Genomic DNA, 19,015 nt, shown 5'->3' with positions numbered 1-19,015 from the left:
CCAGTTAATTAATGTTGGCATACCATCCAACAGTATTTGCACAACATTCATTTGCTAATAAATTAAATAATATTAACTATTGCTGGGAACATTGTATCCTTATAGTCTGAGAAGTATGTGTTGCAGAAATACGTTTCTTGTAACCATTAAAAGTGGCTTGGAGCATGATTAAAAACCATGTAAAACTAAATTCAAATTAAACACATTGGTAATTAGATTCACATGTGTTTAGAGAAACACAATAAACCAGTATGCGCACAAACATTTACATGATGAAACCAAAGTAAATAAGCAGCAACAGAAAGAGAACAGGATGGAAAATGAAACATTGCAGTCTTTATACTATATCATACAGTACTAATGAGAAGAAATTTTAGTGTTCAGTATTGCAAATTATGCTATACTTTTTTATAAAATATTTAAAGGATCTGTCCCTGCTGGCATGGTGGTAAGCACAAGTTGAAGTACTAGTAATTACAGCATGATATAGTGAAAGAAATAACCAACTGGAAAAAAAAAATCCCCCCAAAACAAAAAATCAAAACCACAAAAAACAACAAAAAAAACCCCAAAATCCAAAACCAGACAAAAAACCCCATTAAAAACTTCATTTTTTTCATCTCTCTATAAATTCCTGTAAATGTTCCAGTTTTGCTCAAAGCAACTTTGTCTAACATTGCAAGTTAATGTTCCAAGTTCTGTATTCACTTCTTCTGAATGAGGAATAGTTGATGAGCCACTGAGAATATTTGTCAGGAGATCCATCTAAAGCTAATGAGAAGATATTCGTGTTCTTGAATATCCTATGAATGTTTCAGAGAAATGTTAGAATGAAAGCAAAAAGCACTATTTTCTTACTGAAAGCTTTCATTGAAAAACAAAACAAAAGAAAACAAAACAACAACAAAAAAAAAACCAAAACCAAAGCAAACCAAAACAAAACCACAAAAAATTTTTAAAACCGCCCCAAAACAAACAAACAAACCCAAAAAACCTAGCAAACTCAAACAAAAAAACCCAGCTGACCAATTAACCAAAAATGTATCTTTGGACAGATCAATCTTTATGAAGGAAGACTACTTGCAATGTTTTAATTTAAAGTCATACAGTAAATCAAGTGTTTCATCAGGTAATTTTCTTTTTATCTCCACTAACACATGCATACTCCAATAAAAATGTAATTGCTACATAAGCCGTCATGGTTTTGCACTCACCTACACCCCAAAACCTTGAAATGAAATAAAATTCTGTTCTGTATTACCTGCAGGAACCAAATTCCTAAGGATTCTGTATCTAGATGGACATGCCATGTCCATAAAAAAAAAAAAAAATTAGAATATTATTACTTGTTGAGAGATGAGGAACCTTATGAATTTTTATTTGGGTCTGGTCTCCGTGGTGTGACATTACCACAATCGGAATTAGTTGATGGCTTATTTGAGAAATAAACCATGATATTAAACCAGTTTATGATGATGAGAAAACGTCACTATGTGGCTTTTTAACAGTTTACTCAAATTCAAGTAGACCTACTAGGAGTTAGAAAAACGTCAGAATAAACACAATAAATTTAGAGAGAGAGTAAGGCGAGAGAGAGTAAAAGAAGCAACATTCTTTCCAGCAGACCCACACTGTGACTTTGTCTAGTAATGGAAATTAATGGAAACTGTAAAAAAATAGTTTAAAAATGTATTTCTCAATTTACAGCATTTGCGGTGAGAAGCGTTTCCTCACACAGTCTGATGGCTGTGTGGAGCAAAAAAGGTGCAGAAGAATTTGAAGAGCCTTGATTATATTGTACATGTATTTCATGTCATAAACATATGAAACATTTAAAATATGGTATTAAAAATGTAACAGTATTTCCTGGCACAGAAAGAACAAAGGTGTGAGAGAGCAGTTTTTAAAAAAGCTTTTAAATAATGCTAGTAAGAAATGTCCCAACATGATAAAAATCCTGTCTTAAAATAAGTTCCACTTCATAGTATTCTCTTTGTTGGGGATACAGACTGTGCCTGAAAAAGGCACTGCTGGTTTCTTTTTAAAAAAAAGTTTTTAACTATTTATTTAAGCTGCAACTTAATTATTTCAAGCCATTTGGCAGAAAAGATGGCTACAGCTTAAGAGCTAATCTGCTGTTGATGGTTATTAGCAAAACTGTGAAATTACTGTAATAGTAGTAAGAGATGCTTAGAATTTGAGAGCTTCATATACATATATATATATTAAATAATCATGATATTAACAGATGCTTTCTGCTGCTTTCCTAGACATTCCTTTGAGCAGGATAAACTACCTAGCTTTTTGTTACAAGCTCCTGATGACACCGAAACAAAGTGCATACTGTTTGCTGAAAATAACCTGCTTTTATAAAAAAATCTGTTCTTCTCACTATCAGGCACTGCTGTCTTCGCAGACAGAATCTTCTGTTTCCTACATCAGCCCTTTAAGTGCAGTAATCTCCCTGATATCTAAGAACAGAGCAAAAAACAAGTAAATCAGTGGAGAGGTCAGACTTGAAGCTGTCATCAGTCATCTGAAAGGCTCACCAAATAAAAAGTTCAGTCTTCTCTCTTTTCACTGGAAGATGCTACTGACTAAATCAGTCAGAAATGATCATCTGATTGATTTCAACAAGTTTTGGAGCACTGTTGGATGCCTCACTGAAGAAACAACTTGCTTGGCTTTCAGCACGATTCTCTTTGTACATCCACACCTCATATTCCTTTAGATAAGTCCAAGAACACTGTGCCAAGGGTCTCTTTAAATTAGGCCTGAGAACAAGAAGGAAAGAACACATGCCTTCAGATCCTCTCCCAGGAAAACTCTCCCTTTATGACTGGGAATAGGGCTAAAGAGCCAAAGCACATGCTGTACATTTTTAACCATGATTAACATGTTGTCTTGTTAAGACAAAATACCAGACACATGAGTTTCTGATTGCCCTTTGAATTTCAGGCACTGAGAAAAAAATGGTAGTTTTTCCTTGCCTGGCTTAAGAAGAAAAGTTCATTCAGGCTGCAGTGACTCCTGGGAATTGTAGTATGTCTCCTTGCAGGCAGGCTCGTTCCCTCTGGGTCCACCTGGAATTATGAGGACACAGGTAAACAAGGTAGGGCACAAGGTTCAGTGGTGGCATCCCTCAGCAGGATACTAAAACCCCTAGGAAATACTTGCCTTTTTTTTTTAATTTTCTGTGAGCTCAAGTATATGAGATCAGCTTTCCCAGTCTTGCAAGAAATTTCTCTGCCTAGTGAGAATGCACTCTGGAGCCACCATGTTGAAACAACTATATTACATTTTGCTCTGGAACAAATATAGGAGTTTCAATTTTCTTTTTGTCTATAGCAGTGACCCAAATTAGCCTTCTTGCAGTTCTCTTTGTATCCATGAAAAGTCTGATATTATTGTTTCGCATCTCTCATACTGTACTACCAGCTCCTCTAATCCTGCATGCTGAATTGTCATTGGCAAGGAAATGTTGCACATTCTCCCATGGAAGGGAACTGGCTTATGTGAAGTACTTTATTTTCATATATGGGGTAAACCTCAGAAAGGGAAAAGATAACTTAGAGATCAATAAAATATTTTCTTGTGGTACTGAGAAATATACAGATATTGGAAGGAGTATTTTTAATAGCCTTTTAGGCCAACAATTATGAAACAATGATAGGAACTCAACCAGGAAACAGTATCCCAGAAATTTTTCTGATACTTCATTCACAAGTTTGGATGGAGAAACCTACTCACTAAATCAGAAATGTTCTTTACTCAACATCACCTCTGTGAAGCAAGAAGGATTAGTGTACTACCTGGATAGATCAGGCTGCCTCTAGCACTACTCTACCGACAACCCCAGAGGATACCGTAGAGGATCCAGTCTGCAGTGCTGAATTTCTACATGCAGAAAGGCCCACGTGGCCTTTTTAGAGAGCTCTACACAGCAGACATCTGCTTCATCTGCTCAGAGCCCCGTGCCTGCTATGGTGGTGCACGCACTCGTTCCCACTGGTACTCTCTTTACCCTTCACTAAACATGCTTGCTTAATGCAGTCTTTCAGCTAGTGGAAAATAGGTCCCTTGAAGGCTGTCATTCCCTTTCGGTAACCCCCTGGAACAAAACAAAGAGGTGATCTGACTTTCTGCTCTCCAGAGTTCACTTGGGATCAATTCTAACAACTCTCATAATGTCAAGATTAGGCAGCTTTTCCTCCTCCTTGTTAACAAGGCAATGACAAAGAGCGAGAGAAGTCAATTTTCTTTTCAACTAAAACTAAGAAGACACTCTTTAGTAAATAAAAAAGTTACAAATAAATAAGCAAGGATTCTGACTGGTGAAGCCCTGTGGTACTTCATACTGGAGGTACTGGATGCCGGGCTAGGGCAATCACCTTTAGAAAACTGAAACTGAGATTACACAGGCTTTAAAGACCAGATGCAAATCCCAGGAGACTCCTTTTAAGGTTAAACTTGAAAGCTGCCCTTTTGAAAGGGACAGCTGGCAGCCTGACCACTGACCTCCCTGTGTCTCCGGACAGTGGCCTGAGCAATCAGGGAACTGACATCCAATCTGCCTTTCCTCAGGCAGCAGCAAGCAGGATCTGACACCTCCAGATCTAGAAGCTTGAAATTTCCTGAGCTGACTGAAAAACAGAAAGCAGACTTCAAGAACTAGTCTGCTGTTAGGAAGAAAAGTTATTTAAACTGTGGGTTTTCATGAAGGGGTTGGCCAAGTCCTGCTGGACCTTCCCACTGGTGATCAATCTCACCTGCATGCAAGGCCAGAAAAACATTCTTCACCCTGTTCACATTGGTACAAACACCAATGAGTTTCCTCCCATGCAGATGGTATATGAGGTGACAAATGTCTCTCCCAGAGCAGTATTGCAGACCCATGCCATCCACTCATATAGGAAACCATCAAGGACTGAAAGGATAGAAAGTGTAACTTCTCTTAATCATTGAAGTGATTGGAGCAAATAAATAAATAAATAGACAAATAAATAAATAAATAAATAAGTGACACAAAAATACATGGAGCACACCCTCACCATTTGGGTGAGTATTCTCACAGTGTGCGCAGAACCTCCACTTGAAATATCCTTTCCATGTTAAGATGACAGATAAGCTATGAAAAAAAAATTAAAAAATAATAAAAATAGCATGTTTCATGCCCTTCCCAACAACATATCTCATTGCCTGAGACACAACTGATCAGGTGGATAAAAGCACCTACCCTGCTTAAAATCACTTGAGTTTCAATCTCTCCTGATCAGGTTATCACTGCAGTCTTGCATGAAGGATGATTGCACTCAGAAATCTGTGGATCATGAGATTATATGTTTTTTGAAAGGGGTACTAGTTGATGCAGGTTTTCATCCACTAATCTGTTCTTAAAACAGATTTGATTACAACGTGCTCAGAGCCCTCATTTAAGTAGCTGTTTCCTGGTGTGAGATGAAAAGGTCAAGTGAAAGCAACACCAAATAAAACTGAAGGGAGTGTTTCCTGCAGGTTCAACCTGTCCTGCAGCTGTCCCTAGAGATGCAGGAAAGAGTAGGATGCAGGCAAAACATGGACTAAATGAGAAATTATTTGGGAGCTGTAAGTGGTTTCCAGACTTCAAAGAAACTGACATTTTCGACAAACATTAAAACAAACAATTCTTCCAAGGTATTGCTAAAGGTAAGCCCGTGGCCTGATCTTCACCATATTCATAATTTACTTCATCTTGTGCTTTGCAAAGAGGCCTACAAAAGTAAGAAGTGGGCCTAATGCCTTGTCTAATAAAAAGTAGTAACTCTGAGAATAAACTCTTTGATCTGAATTAAAAACTGTCATTGCTTTCAGTTGGTACCACCAGAGCAGGAAAATAACTGAATTATTTGACTGAAAAAATGTTCTTACTTCACAGCTATGACCTGTCCAGTTCCCACTTTTTTGAGCAGATGTTGAGAAGCAGCAATGTTTATAAGGATGAGGATGCAGATTTACAGTTCAGCTTGGCATTCTGAAAAGCCAACCACAGCAGTTGGCCATCAGCCACACAGTTCAAAGGCCAAGTGACAAGTTGTGCCCATCTCCCACTGGCTCAGGATTTACAGGTTGTGCTGGTTAGCAGGAGACCAGTGTTTTACAATTAGCAGAGGCACTCACAGGGTGAATAATCAAAGAAAGGCCACTTGGCTCATCCTTTTAAATATAAGACACCAACTGGCAACTTTTCTGTGTCACAGATAGGGTCTCACATGGTTGTGGCCAACACAGGCGCCTGATATGTAAATATCATAAACTCTGAAGCTCCAGTACTGGATCCCAACAGTCAGATACACAATAGCACAATCCACATTATGACCAGGGGACATAATGCATTGGGAATTTTTCCTCATTTGCACCTTTTCTCCCCAGGTGTGTTACCCATCACTTTGAATAGCCACAATTCCAGCTCTAGCACTGTTTCCCTCTACAAGTCACGAAACTTTTTACTGTGCCATGTAAAACGTGGGTCTGTTGCTTCCTTGATTCCTGATGCTGTCACACAGAAGATAAAAGTGTGATATTTCTCTGGCCTTCTCCTTCAAAGTACTTCCCAACCCTTTGTGAAGCACGGTGTTTATTGGGATGCACTGAGGGATATAGGGGAATAATTGACTGAGAATCACTGCATAAAACTAATTTCCATTTAAAAAGTATGTTAGAGATAGACTGAAAGAGCAACTAAAGATTTTTTCAACCTTTGCTTATTTACAGTCCCATAGGTGAACCAAAAGTTTAGGAAACTGTCTTATATTACAAAAGAAATACCCAGCCAACCAAACAACAAAAACAACCAACCAACCCCAAACCATAAAAAAAACCAAGAGAAAAAAGCATGAAAAGCAATCAGTACTTTAATATTTATTTAATTTTATAGGATAATTTTCTCATGTGATAGTTAAAATTATATATGGCATCAACTGGAAGAGGTCAACCTGTCTTCCAGTTGCAATAAGAATAATAGATATTCTCTGTCAGGTTAAAAAACCCCAAACAAGCACAACCTTTATACTTCCAGACCAATTTTAAAATACTAAAATTACTTGTATTAGTTATTGAACCAATATTTATCGTACACACTCTGTAAGATAAACGGCCCATTCTTTCAGCAATCTCACAGTAACAGACTTCCACAGATAGGATTTTCTAAAGACATTATTATTAAATGCTATTTTTTAATTCTTTACATAAAATTAAGTTTGTACTGAATATTTGAGTTGCATTCTCCTAGATGAGTGGCACTTTTAAACTGGCTAGATTTTTTTCATTCCTTGAAAAATGAGAAATTAGTTTAGTTTAGTTCCATTCCTTTAAATACATTCCAAATACCATATATTTCTAATCATATTAATATTACTGGGAAAATGCATATTGATTAATTGAAATGTATTTATAGATATATATATATTTGTTCAGAAGCATTTCCGTAGTCTTCAGCATTTTGCCATTTGCTGACAGTTCTAAAAGGCCTATTCTATGATATTTTAATCTTGAAGATTTAGGATTTTAAAACAAATACTAATATGGGTATTTCATGGGCAAGCTTCTTTGAGTTCCTACAACACCACTTTGATTAGCCTATAAAAATAACTATGTGAAGGAAAATACCTAAGAATAAAAAAAAAAAAATCACAACTAAGTAAATAGAAACTAAAATTCTCAGAGAACTCAGAATACTGAAAGAGTGTTGCTATGTTTTTCAACAGAGGTAAACTATTAGTTTATTTGTGGAAAAAAGCACTCTGGTGCATTTGGGTATCCAAAATTAAAGGGTTTTTTCCTGTTTCACAAGTGTAACATCAATAAAAGATTGCCTATACAATCGAGGCAGGGCCACAGAAGATCTCTATGATTAGCCATGAAACAAAGGTTTTATGAATTTGGTAAACCATGGCAAAACTGTTAACACTTCTAAATACTCTGATTTTGTCACAAGCTTGCCTCACTTCTATATCTTACTTTTAGTTTTTTCATTATAATGCTCAGTTGGCATATTTGAATTTGCAACAGAAAGTAAAGGAAAAATATTTTCAGTTCGGTTAGATGCTTTCTTTAGCAGACTGTCTCTATGTAGTAAATGTTCATCATATTCCAGTTGAAGTGCTAAAGTATCTGAATCCCCTTGCTCAAGTCTCTCAGTTACGATATGTAGGAAGAACCATAATAGAAGGATTGAAGAAAAAAAAATCAGGCTTGAGAGCAATGTTTTATTAAAAATACGGAAGAAATAAAACAAAATCCAAAATACACAAACGGAAAACCTCAACACGCACATGGGTCCCCTACCAGAAGAATTTATTAATATTTCTACACAAACTTGCCCATAAACCAATTTACACATCAGCCATGGTAAGCATATGTGCCAGTTAGGTGAAAAGCTGTATAAAGCTGTATATCTCCTTTTTCAAAAAGCAGGTCTTGTGGTCATGTTGACTGTATTTATTAAATAGGGTTTTGTTTTGTTCTTGTTGTTGTTTTGGTTTGGTTTTCTATTTTTTCTTTTTTGTGTTTCAGACCCTACAAGCCATTCTAAAATTTACCAACAGAACAGGACTGAAAAAGAGTGATAAATAAATAGGTCACACTACCTAAACACTTTGGTATGTATATGAAAATTAAAGAAACACATGCTAACATATGTGAAGCGGAGATTGTTTTCAGCAGCAAAGTTATGAGATGTTCAGAGTTATAAGGGTGTTCTAAGGAACAGCCTTAGGCACTGATTATGTACTATTCATTTTGCTGGTAAGCACTGCCTGAAATGGCTACCCTCACCACAAATAAAAATCTACCTTGAGAAGTATCCTTACTTTGATGGTGGATAGCAAAAAAATCCTTACAGAGAGTTTAACAAACAAACAAACAAAAAGCCTAAGAGACCTTGTGGTCTTGAACTTCTTGTTTCTTTGGCAGCCACTTTGAATCACTTTGGTAGCCACTTTCATTCCTTTGACCTCTACTGCCTGTAAAACAGTAGGAGCTCTGCAGTTGTGCAGAACCCATCCTGTCCAAACATATCCAAACATTTGTTCCCTTCATGTAGCAGTTTCTTTTATCAATAAATATCTGCAGTGAAAGGACAACAGTAAGACAGTAAAGGAGTACAATATCAGCATCCTTTATCAAGGTTTTTTAATATTTCTTCCACTAAAATCTCTACCAAAATTTCGAGACATTCTTCCCTGCTCACAAAGAATGTGAGAGAAGTGTCAGGGAAGAGTTCTTTTGTCTTCTTAGGACCCTTTTTTTTTTTTTTTTTTTTTTTTTAAATCAGTTTGATTAAAATGAACTACAGGTCCAAACATTTTTCCTTTTGATTACATTTAATACTTGAAAATACTGAGCTGAAAAATAGAGGCCAGGAACTTACACAATAAGACGTGATTTATTGCAACACACAGAAAATTCTGCCTCTGATAAATGTTAACACTGTAAACAATTTCTATATTAATGTTTACAGATTTCAGTCTTTTCAGTCTCTATAGATACCTATCTATTTTATGCCAACAGTAGTAACTATAATAGCCATTTCATTTTCCAAAATTGCAAAACTATTGTTTTAATAGCAGCTATTGATATGGATATATCTTGAGCCATTATATTATATTAGGGTGATCTTCTAAGATAAAAATCATTTACTTTAATTTTCTGTGGGTCATACAAAGGTTGGATGACACTATTCATGACAGCAAGCATACAACATATACAAGACGATACTTTTTTAATTCCAAACCGTTCTCTACATTGTAAGCACTTTTTGGCAGCTCATAATTTAAAGTTCTCAAAAGTAAAGATAACAAGCACTATAAATAAAGTTTCCAAGCACCTGATTCAAATCAGTAGGCAAACATCAGCTCCTGAGAATGATGCTGTTCTATGTATCTTAGAAGTGAAAGCACTAACATGAAAATGAATGCAATATTATATTAAACAATGTTATATGTCCATTTTGATCTTTGATAAACTGAAATATTTATTGCATCTATTTTCTAGTTCCTTCTTCTTAGGGTTATAACTGTGCTATTCCAGTAAAAAAAAAAAATCCTATTGTGAAAACATTTTAAAAACCTTTAAATAAACCATCTCATTTTTCAGAAAACAGCATTTACTACTAATATTGTTCCTATGTGCAAAGCTGAGGTAGAGACAAACTTATTTAATTTTTACATTTGACAATTTGCCATACAACTGCAGGTAGATCTAAAATAATAGTAATAGAAAGCAGGGCTCATAGATTCAAACTGTCACAGGGAATAGGTCATAGCAGAGATGAGGTAAGGAAATATAGACCTGAAATAAGCAAAGTTCATGAAAACAGTTAAGTAAAACAAATAGCACGGTAGGGACTGAATTAAATTTTTAAATGCACACAATAGAATACCTGTATAACACAAGTGATTTCCTTCTTAGTCATAAATTCAACATACAGAAACAATGCACTGCAGAATGATGCCCTTTATAGGGTTTTTTCTTCCCTTCTTAAAATATAGAACTATTATGATTCTCTTGTGTGGATGATAAATCCAGCTCAAAATTCTACCCACTGTGAGTTCTACCAAAACATAGTACTGAGAATGAGCTGTGTGAGAATGAATTATATTGGTAGTTTGTGCAGTGTGTGTGCAGTGAAGACAGCAAGGAGTGGAAGCAAAGGAGGGGCACACAAAAGGAGGAAGAAAAATAGTGATAATTTAAATCTATTTTTTTAAAGCATAATACAATTTAAAGAAATTAAACTATTTTTTAAAAAGGAAAATATAAACAAAATAATAAAAAAAGCACACCTTCTAAAATTTTAAATTAAATAAGCTACCTGTGGAAGGTATTCTGTAAATAGTGAAAGATACAGGCATGAATACAGATGTCAGCTTTCTATACCGATATTATTAAAACTGTTTCTTAAACTGTTTTCTTCAGAAGCAATGCTACAATTCAATTCATCAAAACTCCTATGTGTCTGAGACTAAATGATTTCAAGACTTATTTAACTCTAAGACCTCTGAAAGACAAATGTTTGGATCTAAAAAGCCCCAACAGCCAAAATAAGAAAAAGTATAATTACAGGTGCATACTCAACAATTGAAAATATTGGAGGCATTCACAATTTTAAAGTGTATTTGAGCAGGAGAGACTTGAAACTCTTCTGAAAACATGAGCCACTTGAAGCACTCCAGTAATTTTCAATTGCTCTGCAATGTGCAAGCAAGGAACCTTGATCACTTTCACAATGAAGCACTTAAGCTCTCTGATAATTTTACACCCTTATATGCCACATATTTCTAGAACCCCATCATTTCCTTGCTGAAGTGGTTTTAAAAATATGTGAAGTGCTCCAATAATTCTAAATTATTCTGTGCAATGCAAGCTCAGAACCCTGATCACCTCAAAATTTAAGAGCGTATAAAAATTTGAAGTAGCCCAATATTTCTGAATGATTGGGTATTGTGATTTCACTTGTTTTATAAAGTGCTTCCATTTGGAATGAAGTCTGGTGATAAGCTGAAATACAGCTATTGGCTAGAAAATATAGCCATGTAAAAATATATTAAGAGAATATGATTGTGCCCCCCCAAAAAATCAGAACTCCAGTGATACTATGAAAGAGAAAGATACCTGAATCCCCAGTTGCAAGCAAAGGAGAAAAGATCTGTTCCAAAATTTCAGTTACATGTTCAGCAAGAGCTAACATATTAGAATATACAGAAGATAATATAAATCAAGCACTGCGTTGCATCCGGGAGTGTTATAATTATTGATGTTTAATAGCATTTACAGTTCTATTTTATGAATATCTGTAATTAGTATCGTTTGATCATTTTGTCAATATATAAGGGACTTGCACACAGAAATCTGTAATCTCTGAATTTTTTCAGGGTTATTTTTTTATATAAAAGAATTGGACAAGAATATTGTCACTTATACAATGGAAAATAATAAAAAATATGTTTTATTTCTACCAATATTTCTTATCAGCAATACATTGGTTTGCTGGGAGAAAAAGAAAAAAATTTAAAAAGATATTTTACTTATCTCTTGAAGGCTTGTGAGATGATTTACTATGCTGAAAGGGCTTGGGTTCTAACCAATTATGCACAAAATTTTGGGGGCAAATCAATAGTCACCAGCTTACCCATCTATAAAAGGGAAAGTGAGGCTTCTGTATAGGTTACCTCATTTATGTTACCTCATATAGGTTACCTCATTTACCTATACCAAAAAATGATCCCCTAGAGCAGGAACTTCAGGGGTGTTTGTCAGCTTGCATTTCAGTGAATTTCCACACATCAGAAATGTGTGTGGAAATATCAGAAATATATTTTTAGAAAAATATACTGTAAAAAAAAATTCTCACATTCAGCATTCGTTGTTCTCTTCTATATTTTCTTTTACCTTCCTCCTTACACATGTCCAGCAGGAGTTAAAATTAGAAACTCAGTGTTTTAATTTTCATTAAGTTCCCAATTAATATGTAGTTAATATGTAGTTGAGGTCTGGCAGTGGACAGGAGGTTCCTCTGACTGCAAAGAAGTGCCTTGGGGAAGGACAGAGTATTTGCAAACAAGAAAACAGAGAAAGCACAGAAGTTGCCAGGATTCCTGCCCTTTGCACCCAGTGCCAGGACCTATTATGATCATTGGCAGCTATTTTGGTTAACACTTTGGCTTTGCTGTTGCATTACTTTCTGAGGAGCCTGCAATCCACTCATCAGGGTGGCTCACTTGTCTGCTAAGGTGTGTATATAGCTTCCATTAGGATTAAGGGTAGCAGTGTTCAGCAGTGGAAAGGCAGCTAATAAGGTATGCAACCCTTCAAGCACCTCTTTTTCTAAACCAAACATTTCCACAGCTAGGTCACCAATCCCTTCCCAAAAAAGCAAGGGAAGACACCGACATCAGAGGCCCTCCTAAGCTACTTCAGCAAAAAGACTAATCATCAAACTGAATGAACCATCAGGACTTCAACAGAACTCCTGAAGATGAGGAAATTTATCGTCAAGCATAAATAAAACACACATCTTCTGTATCTTTTTTAGCAACAGTGCAAAGAAGAAATAGAATGGTTCACAAGCAGAAAACAATATTAAGTTATTATTTTTCTAAATTGATATATAAATATTTTGGCATGGCCAAAAAATTCTTCATAGAAGGTTTAGTAATTTTTCTTCAGGTAACAAAAGTAGAAGGACAATACATCATTTCTTAAAAACAAAGATTAGTCATTTGTTGCTGTTACTTACTATTCAGCACAAAAAAAATCTTCGTTTTGTCTTTAGTTCTGGCTTCTGATAGTAAGAGAATACGAAACTTTATTCCAGGAATTTTTGACATAGCTCAGTAATGAGACTTTTGTCTCAAGTCTATCCCATCAGTAGTCTTCATTTTGCTTTACAAGATTCACTCATTAAACCCTTCCAACTTCCTTTTCTTGGCCTCAGCTTTTAAGAGTAGAAGATACTGATTACTAAGGGAGGTGTAGGAACATAATTACTACTGGAATTCTTTCTATGTTAAATTCAAAGGTGTATATTTTTAAAACCAGGCAAAGGTACAAGCGAGGATGCTCTGTTCTCCATTCTACACCTCAGGTCTTGCACACCTCGTTTTCTCTTTTGCGTTGAATTAAAGTGAATGATAACTGGGTCAAGAGGAGCATATTGTAAAAGATCCAGTTCATTTTATCAGAAGGAATAGCAATAAGAAATATAAATAATTTGAGCAGGTGGAGCTCAAAATAACAGTTTTAATCATCATGTTTTAAGGAACTTTGATTTGGAATATGTTGGATCTGACATGCCAACAGGATGACTCACTCTGCTGAAATGTTTCATTATTATCATCATGTTTCATATTATTCATTATTATCATCATGTTTCATTATTATTGCATAATGTGACATATTGATATAATCAGAGGAATTGTCAAAACAAGATGTCAAATATGTGAAATTAAAATTAAGCAAAGTTTGGGAAAAGTCCTCAAAAGAGACTACATGTTATTAGTTTAATTAGATATTTTACTCCATCTGGAAAAGCAGGTCTTTCCACAGTAGTAGCTCTGGATTTGTGCTGAGAAATGGTTCTCTTGATTTAGCCACACATTTTTGCATTGCAGATGACATTTGCATGGCCATGTGACCACAGAACACCTTCTCAGACTAAATACGGTTTCCACAAGAAGGAGACAAGGGAAAAGTCCTTTTTATACTACAATTTCTTATCCCTTTGTTGTGCCTGGGCAGTATATATTTTTTTTTAATATGGGTTTTTCCAGTCTCTCAGAAACTTGCTAAGGAATAACACTTCCAGAGTAGTGCTGTAGGTAACCCTGTCTGAGCAGTCTGTTGGACAAGATAACTACCAGATGTGCTCTCCAACCTCAAGCATTCTGTAGCTCGGTGAAAGATTCTAGCTTTTGCCTTGAGTCTCCACCTCTTTCTAAAACCCTTGTAAATATTTGAAAGAGCTGAGTGTAATCTGAAACCCACTGCAAACAGATGTAGCTGATATGTCATTTCCATACTCATGACAGACTTTAAAATCCTCAATAGTTGTAAGAGTAGTCAGACTTATATGGAGCAGACCACTTTTCAGATGTGAATATCTGTGGTGTTTCATTTTGAGTAGTAGCTGTACAAATTTAAGACTTCAGTACTCCTTACAAAACTTCCTACAGTCATAAGAGGTGGCAATTTCAACAGAAACAAACACTTCTTTCAGCATAGAAAGCAGAGGGAAGTCTTATGCTATTCTCAAATTCTATCACTTCTGCAAGAAAAGACTTTCTCAAAGGAACCACGGATAGGTGAAGTGTAATACAAGATGTTCTATTTCTTGGAGTTATACTGGTTTTGAACATATTTAAGAATTTCTACACTGTCACCCATGACGAAACTGGTTCCCTTCCAGAGCAGTTCTCATGGCTCGCTGACAGTGGATGTGTTCCTGTAACTGACCTAACTGCGAATAGTGTGCTGCTTTTTACAGTATAGAAAAGAAAGAGTAATATACATGAACATCCATCTAACTTTAGTCACCATATTAAAATACTAGCTAATATTACACTGTGTTACACTCCAAAGAAAATGTAATACAGCCTTAAGGTTAAAAAAAAAAAAAAGGCCAGCATATAAAAAAGCTAAGACTTCTAGAAGCATTTTGTTCTGAATAATTTTAATACGTAATATTTTTTAAAAACTAAAAGTATTCAGCCCAAAGTAAATCAATTAAAAAAAGTATTGGTGAACAATAATTCAATTTCCATGCCGAAAGGAAAAAATTCTTCACTGAAATACTACTGGTTAATTCAAATCCTGCCTGAAGCATGGCACAGAGTAATAATGATGACAACATCTACTCCAATAATACAAAATCAATAGAATGCATTGAACTGCTATCCAAAGCAAATCTAGAATGTCATTTTGTTGATTATTAATGAAATTGACACCTGCCAAACTAAATACAAAAAAGCTAAATACAAAAAAAGACACCTTAATTTACATAGAAAAATAAAATTCTTTTATAACTGTTATATAAAGCAAGAAGAAAGGTAGAGATTACAATGGTGCTAGCATAGAATCTTGGCTGGTTTTATGCCTTAGGCTTTGACATATTTAAAGAAATGAAAAAACTGTTTGTATAAATTGTATAAATATAGCTTTTGCAAATAGTCTTTTAATTCCTATTGATCATAGCCTTGGCATTCAAAGTCTAATTATACTAAAAACCCAGCTATATCTCCAGTGTACCAAGAAATCATTGCTTGAAATTAATCAGTACTCCAGGCATACCATTCCTAACTCTGACCTGATCTTTGCAGAGCTTCATACACCATTTTTTTGTCGCTCTTAAAAACTCCATCACAAACTTCAAACCAAACCATGATTTCTGTGGGACACTTTTGTTGTCCTAGATGATAAATACATAACAAAAGTGTTCCACAAAGCAATCAGGCAAATTATCATAAGGATTCTACTGGAAATGCTATACATATTGAAGTTTCTTAAAAACTTTCTCTTTAGGAAAATGCCTTTTTTGAGCTCTGTTTGCAAATTAAGGTTTTGATGACCATTTCTTTCACTGACTAATACTACTACAGACAGCAGTTGCTTAAATACTTCTGTTCCAACAATAATGTCTTGCGCTTTTTAAGAAGATACTAACTGTGAAAGCTAAGAGCCTTTCATATCTTAAATGGACACATTTTCTTTGGAATGAAAGGTTTAAATCTGGTTTAATTTATGAATATTTCTTCTTACCTCAGGACAAGTAGAGTTGCTGTCTTCATCACTCTACTGTGTTGCATTTAGTAATATAAATGAATAGGCTGACATTAAATATTTTAAGTGTGCAGAGTACAGCTAATTTCACAGTATGCCGTTCAAATAGAACGAGTTCCATGTGGCCTAAGTAAAATAACTGAGCTATATTAGGCTAATCACCACAGTATGTTTACCCATATGCAGCACCACTTGGGGGTTTGCCTTTTATTTTAGTTCAGGTAGGAAAAGCTTTTCTAGATCTGATCAGGATGCAAGAAAAAGAAAAAATGAGCATAGACATCTATCAACAGGAAAATTGAAAAATGATACACGAGATTTGAAAAACTATTTTAATAAGAGATTTCAAGATTTCTTCCAGTACAAATTGGAATATTTTTCCTGTAACTTTCACAACTTTTCTGGAAAGAGAGAATATACCCAGTAACCCACCCTTTGCATTATTAAGGGCCAAAGACTAAAGAGAAGCAGCAAACTAATCAATGCAAAATTTTGTGAATTATACCTGAAAGAATCCAAATCACAGTCTATGAAAACATCTTATTCCTAGGTTGCAGTAATAAGGCTTGATAGAGTCAGTTAATCAGTTGTTGCAGCTACTTTGCAAACTGCAGATTTCCCCTTACGTACCATTTAAAGCACAGATAAAAATGCAGTAAAGAACATTAAGTTATGCTCAAAACCACTTTTGTCTGCATTGAAGGTGTCTTATTTTTCACACTTTGGATCCGTGTCCACTCCACTCCAATTGCAGTAATAACACAGTTCCACGGGAGATTCTTTTAAGAACTAGCACCAATGTTACAAAAAATAAATTAAAAATAAATTTAAGAAAAAAAAGGAAAAAAGTACATTTAGATCAAAGTATACCTCAAGTCCTATGAAATTCAGTTTAATTTTCTGTACAGGTGTTTCATATTTCTTATACAGCCATTTTAAATGCTCAGTGAAGTAAGCAATGTTTTTCTCAACAGAGACTTATTTAGAAACACAGCACATTGTAAATTCTCTTTCTAGTAGTCCAAGAAACAGCTGATGCAGTAAACTTCCAGTTCTAAATTATAAAGATCCTGTGGCAGATGTGTCTTTAATTGCTGAATACAGAAACTAGGTCACTTTAATTGAAAACAATTAAGCCCCAAATTTGCAAATACACAACTACTTAAAATCCCTGGCTACTCAAAGTACTGATCCTGAGTCTTTTAATGACTTTTGGCACCTATCATAGCAAAGTCAAGTGCAAGTTTAGTCTCCTTTTCAGATTTGGCAAAAAGAAATCTGTCAGCCTGGTAGGAGACTGCCTTCATCCTTCCTTTGCTTAAGCTGCTTGTCCCAGAAAGCTTGGGAAAGACATTACGTAATCTGTAACAGACTTGAACAAAACCACACCTTTTATCTCACTATTGATCTAGAAAGCGATCATGAAATCCGTCTGCCTTCTCAGACAAGGACTTCTTATACTCTTTAAACAGTAATTTGAACATCTGTAGTGTCTTCCCTCAAAGTCTATTTCCAGCAGTCATGGTCCATTTTCAATTACAGCCAATGGAAACCAAATCAAAACCCAATATAGTTCTTCTATGACGCCTTTCCTGGAGAACTGGTGGGCTGCACTGCTGCCTACAGACAACCAAAACAGCTGTTCTAAGTGGTTTCTAAATACGTGCTGAGCTCTTGACCATGGGATAATTAAAAAAATACTTGTATAGTGTTCTGATATTCTTGTACTGCCACAAGTATTTTGTTAATTTTCTCCATTTGTTTTACATTCAAAAAAGAATAATGCCTCTGAAGCACACTCAGAAAACAGTTTTCATAAATTTTCTGACACTGGTAACCTTCCAAATTCTTTCTGACATAATTTTTAGTGGGTTTAACCTCTCAGAATCGATGACAATATCCTTTCTATCACATACACAGAGACCAGGAATACTAAGGAAAGCAAAACAGTGTTATTAAAAAAAAAAACTAGACCAAAGAACAACCACAAAAGCTACCATTTGTAAAGACTGTTAGATCTTCAACGCCTAAATCCTTTTCCATTTCATGAAAGAAATAACTTGTTTTGGGGGGAATAAACTCACATAAGATTTGGCCAAAATTGCAGTTATCTGAGTCACTTGGCTGGCTGGAGTTGCTTGATCATTCTGACGTGCTTAATTCTAGTGTGCTTCAACTTTCTCATTTAAATATCTCTTCCCATCAATCATTAGTGCTTTCCTTCCTGGGTCATTGAGAGCATAATACTTCATTGTGTCAGCTGAAGGTGTGCTGACCTACTTTTCCTGGTTAATTTCAAGGGTAGGATCAGATGTTCCATTGCTTTTAGTAATTGATCTAACAATAGATCTTTACTAGAACACCCATGACATGGTTTGAGGGGCATTCCAGGCATCACTGACTTCAAGGTCATAATTGAAATGAAAAATTCTCCAATCAATTAGGTAACTTGACTGTATAGTCTGTTCTTGAAAATTATTCTCTCAGAAACATATTGCTTTTTTTTGAAAAAAAATTGAATTTTAATGCAGAAGACCATGTGAAAGTTGCTGCTACCTTTCGGTGCATAGAAATATTTTCAGTGTTAGAGATATCTTAGCTGTTTTATTTCTATATTGGCTACATAGCAAGTGGGTAGAGTCCGTGGTATGAGACAACTGAAAACAGATTGCAAGATATAAAAACAAAAGGACCACTGATGACA

This window comes from Calypte anna, chromosome 2, assembly GCF_003957555.1.
Source record: "Calypte anna isolate BGI_N300 chromosome 2, bCalAnn1_v1.p, whole genome shotgun sequence".
Lineage (NCBI taxonomy): Eukaryota > Metazoa > Chordata > Aves > Apodiformes > Trochilidae > Calypte > Calypte anna.
Note: the sequence above shows the minus strand (reverse complement) of the source record.